A 5318-nucleotide genomic window follows, 5' to 3' on the forward strand; every position below is an offset into this window, starting at 1 on the left:
CGGTGAGTTTTTTGTTTTAATTAGATTATTTGTAACATCCAATGGAATGTAAATACTGTGTAAATAGCACTTACCCTTCTTCCTCTTAGCCTTTGAGGAATTGCTTTGACCATGTAATTGCCACGCCCACCTCTATTTTCCATCCATCGTTGGCTGAATCGATGGATGTGGAACCCAAGGATATGGGCGGTGGGGCCGCTGACTGCTCTGTAACTGTGTTTAGGGCCAGTTTTCTTATTAGACTACGAGCTCCTGAAGAGCAGTGGCTGTGTGGTTTCCTCTGGATTTCCATCGGATTTTCACTTCTCATTTTGCCCCGTGCTTGGCACAGAGAAAGCACTCAACAGCTGATAAAAATCGATCAGCCCTGAAGGTGATCAATGAGTGGATGGATCGTGAACTCCATGGTATGGTATCTTTGTTCCCGCTGGGCTACATGACATGAACCCATGATTCTCCGCTCTCACTGCAGAGGAGGGGGATGGGCAAACAGGGAGGCCCAGGTCGGCTCTGGTATTCTGATAGAGTTGAACTGCTTTGAGACCTGAGTACAGACAGATTTGAAACACTTTCCAGCCTCTTACAACTCAACCCTGGCCTGAGAGATGTAGCACCCGAAGCCCCTAACACCTTAGTATGAACTAGCTGGCTAACAGCAGCTTTCTCAAGGGCCTGGGACATGGTACGGGCGCAGGTGTTCTCAGCGCTAGAGGAAATGCAAGCAAATACAAAGCTGGGGAGAATTGAGCGAACATTTCCCCAAGTCCTGAATCCGCTGCCAGGGAGTTGATTCTAACTCATAACCCTATACAGTTTCCGAGACTATAAATCATGATAGCCGCAACAGCCTTATTCCCGGCAACCCCCGCCCCTCCCACCTCCAGTGGCAGCTGGGTTTGAACTGCTCAGCTTGTTGTTAGCAGCCCAATGCCTAACCCCCACCACCATCAGGGCTTCTTCATTTCTACTTGTTATTCTGAAGACAACAATAACGAAACTAAACAAACCCACTGCCGTCAACTCAACCCCCTCGCATAGCAGCCCCATCGAACAGAGTAGAACCCTGGGTTTCCAAGAATGTGAGTCTTTGCAGGAGCAGAAAGCGTTGTCTTTCCCCCGGGGAACAACTGGTGGGTTTGAACCACAGCCCTTGCAATGCGTAGCTCCTGACAACACTTGTGAAGATTGCCGCCGAACAATCCCTGTGGGGGCAGCTCTGCTCTGTCACAGGAGGTCCCTAGGTGTTCAAAATCAACTCAAAGGCACCTAACGAGATACCAGACGATTCTGATGCATACTGGGGTGCTTACTCATTGGGCTGCTAAACAGAAGGTCAGTAGTTCAAAGCGACCAGCTGCTCTGAGGGGAAAAGATGAGGCTTTCTGCTCTCATAAAGACCTGTAGTCTCCGAAATCCACAGAACAGTCCTATAAGGCTGCTATGAATCAGACTCAGCTTGAAGGCACGGTGTTTGTTTGTTTTTATAAGTGAGCAAAGAGAGGTATCCCATTCCCTTACCCCCATACATGCTTGCAGCTTCCCACAAGAGTCCTGGAGGGAGGGCTGTGAACCCCCAGGGTGCATGTGGTCCTTGGTTTGGAGGAGGGAAAATTCTTGAGGAGAGCCGCTGTGGAGGCCACGTAGGTGGGAGGACTGGGCCGTGAACCCAGAGGCGCCCATTCTCAATGTCCCGCCAGGGCCCGCACTTCCTCTGCTGCTCTGCTCCCCACGCTGCGCTGCTTGAGGCCCGTGGGAAAGCTGCTGCCAGCCAGTTCATGTTAGGGCTTCATGTGTGACCTCTTTCAGGCCATTGGCATTCAGGAAGCAACTTGCCGTTTCTGAAAGGGGATTTCGAGCCTTGGAGCTCCTGAACAGGAAGCGTCCCGTAACAGGGGCAAGGTCTCCAAATCCCACCTCCCCGGTGGCAGCCCCCAAACCCCAACCCCAAACCAAGCCCTGTGCTCTCCAGTTGGCTCTGACTCAGAGCCATCCTGTGTAGGGTCTCTGAGGCTGTGAATCATGATGGGAGCAGACAGCCCAACCTTTCTCTCGCAGGGCTGCCACCAACTGAATCAAACCCACGGTTAACAAGTTGCTGCCAATTCCTAGTGACCCCGCAGGATAGGGTAGAACACCCCCTGTAAGGTTTCTGAGGCTGCAACTCTTTACCAGAGTAGAAAGCCTCCTTTTTCTCCCGTGGAGTGGCGGTGGTTGCGAACTGCTAACCTTGTGATTAGCTGCCAACACATAACCACTATGCCACCAGGGCTCCTTTGGGGCCAGTCACAGCACCTGTGAATTTGCTGGATGTGGTGGAGACTGAGGGGCTGGGACTGAAGAATTCCCTGTGTGCTTGGCTGGCCCCCACCCCCCAAGTCTCCCCTAGCCCCATGCTCCATGAGAGGAGGCAGCCATTAGCATAACTGGAACACATCTTCTTTGTCTACATTCCAGACTATGGGGAGGGAGGCCTCCCCTAGAGACAGGCTAATTATATGAAAGGGTCCTGGAGGCCTGCTGGCACGGAGCTCTGTTCACATGTCGCTGCTGTTGGAAAGTAAACCAGGTGGAGGTGGAGTCATGGCCCGGGATGGCCTCTCTCACTCGGGGAAACCTCGGCCACGCCAACCATTCCCAGCGTGTTTCTCCTCCAACTGACCGCAGCCCTCTGTGGTCAGGAGAACGGGCTCGTTGCCATCGGGCGTCTCTGTCACCTCACCCAGGCTGGCTGTTCTTCCCATCTGGACTGCAGTTCCTTGGCGGGGGAGCTTGCTTTATGGTTAACTAATCAACCAGCCAATTCATTAATATTTATCAAAGAAACAATTTGCCAGGCACTGTCCTGAGTCCTGAAGAAGGGAAGATTCATCAGGGCCCATCTGGAGGGATGTCTGTCCAGCCTTGTTGGGGGTGCAGGTGTAGGGAGCCGAGGAAACAGTTACATGCCAAGGGAGAGGAGAGAGGCTCGGTCGATGTTAAAGAGGGATGCAGAGATGCGCCCAGGAAGATGCTGGAGGAGGTAGGAAGGCTTCCTGGACCAGGTGACACTTGAACGATATTAAAGGATGAGGAGGAGGTAGAAATGGAGTTGTTGGAAATGAGTTTTATTTTCATTGTATTTTTTAAGCGACTGAATAGACGTTCAGAGAGGAGTCTGCATGGTCCAACAGAGAAGTGGTGGGTTGCTAACCCAAAGGCTAGCAGTTCGTACCTGCCTAGAGGTTCCACAGAGAAAAGCCCTGACCATCGACTTTCATAAAGATGACAGGCTTGGAAACGTGATAGGGTGGCTTTGCTTTGTCCCATGGATCCGCTGTGAGTAGTTGGAATCAACACAATGGTGCCTACTAACAAAGGGGTTTGTTTCCAGTGAGGAACCCGTCACACAAAGGATTGACCACTTGATGACTAGCTAAAAGGTCAGTGATTTGAACCCAACCAGAGGTGCCTCAGGAAACAGGCCGACCGATTTCCACCCAAAAGGCCTTTGAAAACCCTCTGGAGCTGACTCCTCTGCACACATTGGGTCCTCATGGGTCAGAGTCAACAGTCCCCAACTACAACAGGGGTTGACCGTATGGGTCCTACAGACAAGAGGGGAGCCATGGACAAAGCCATGGGAGCGGGAGAATCTGCAGGCTTTCCTGGAACCCTGCAGAGTGGAGGTGGCTGGATTGTGGACGGCCTGTGAGAGAAACAGAAGGGAGGCAGAGAGGCAGCGGTGCTTGGGCTCTAAAAGGCTTTATCTCTCAAGCTAAGAAGTGTTTGGTAGTTGATTTGAGGACTCTGGACAGCCAGTGAGGAGTTGTAGTCAAAGGATATTGTGGCCCATGGCGAGTTTTAGGAAGAGTGACTGTATGGTGGAGAATGGATGTGAGGCTGAACTAGAAAGAGTGAGCGAGCAAGAAGGCGTCAGCTTCTGAGGAATGAGAGGCAGGTGGAGAGAAAGGAGATGGTGAGGGAGAAGGGGCGTCTGGGGGGTAGGAGACTGGGTGCGTGGCAAACTGAGATGGGGAAGATGAGTTGAGGGAAGATGGCAAGCTTGGCTTTGGACATGTTAATTTGAGGTGTTCATGGGCAGGATGTCTTGGTGGACCCGGCTCATAGGAACTTGGGTCTTGGAGTTTGATGCAAAGAGGGGACATCCAAAAGGAAGATTCCCTTCATGTGGGAGGTGACATCAATTGGTGGTTTAGATATGGTGTTTTAGAGCCCAAGCTGAATTTGGGTACTAATTTAATGTCTAGTAATTATAAGAACTTGAGCAAGATACAGTCTAGGAGCTGTCTCTATTTTACTTTCTTCTTTTGTAAGAACATAATCTAAGCCCTATCTTATGAGATTGTGGATTTTAGTGATAAGCCCTTTGTCTGATATGTCATTGCTAAATATCTTTTCCCAGTCTGTAGGCTCTCTTATTACTCTCTTGATGAAGTCTTTCAATGTACACAAGTGATTTATCTTTCGTATGTCCCACTGGTCTATTTTATCTTCCTTTGAGTGGATACCCTTTCTTATTTCTGATAGCCCAAGTATCCCCAGTGCAAAGGTTCTTAGCTTTGTCCCAATTTTCTCATTGATGGTCCTGATAGTTTGGGCCTTAACCTCAAGGTCTGCAATCCACCTTGCATTTGTTCTTGTGTATGGAGTGAGGTAAGGGTCTTGCTTCATTTTTCTACAGATAAATATCCAGTTTTCCAGCACCATTTGTTAAAAATGGCATCTGCTTCCCATTTGATATTCCTTGGGCCCTTATCAAAGATCAGATGTCTGTACACTGCTGATTTTATTTCTGGATTTCATATCCATTGGTCCATGTATTGTCATTATACCAGTACCATGCTGTTTTGACAACTGTGGCCATACAATAAAATTTAAAGGCAGGAAATGCAAACCTCCCACTTTATCCTTCTTCTTGAGGAGTTCTTTGCCAATGCTGGGCTTCCTCTCTTTTCATATGAAGTTGGTAATCAGTTTTTCCATTTATTTGAAAAAAAGATGTTGGTATTTGTATTGGGATAGCATGAAACTTATATAGTGCCTTGGGTAGGATTGACATCTTTACAATATTGAGTCTTCCGATCCACTAGCATGGGATGTTCTTCCATTTGTGAAGGTCCCTTTTTGGTTTCTTGTGATAATGTTATGTAGTTTTCCTCATACAGATTTTTGGTAAGGTATATCCCTAGTTATCTCAATTTATGCTTGGCTGTTGTGAAGGGTGCTACCTTCTTGATCTCTTTTTCTGTAATCCCATCATTTGTATATAGAAGTTCGATTGATTTCTGCTTGTTGATCTTTTATCCTGCCACTCTACC

This window comes from Echinops telfairi, unplaced genomic scaffold (assembly GCF_000313985.2).
Source record: "Echinops telfairi isolate 266 unplaced genomic scaffold, ASM31398v2 ScPeMD7_7400;HRSCAF=8409, whole genome shotgun sequence".
In the NCBI taxonomy this organism is placed as follows: domain Eukaryota; kingdom Metazoa; phylum Chordata; class Mammalia; order Afrosoricida; family Tenrecidae; genus Echinops; species Echinops telfairi.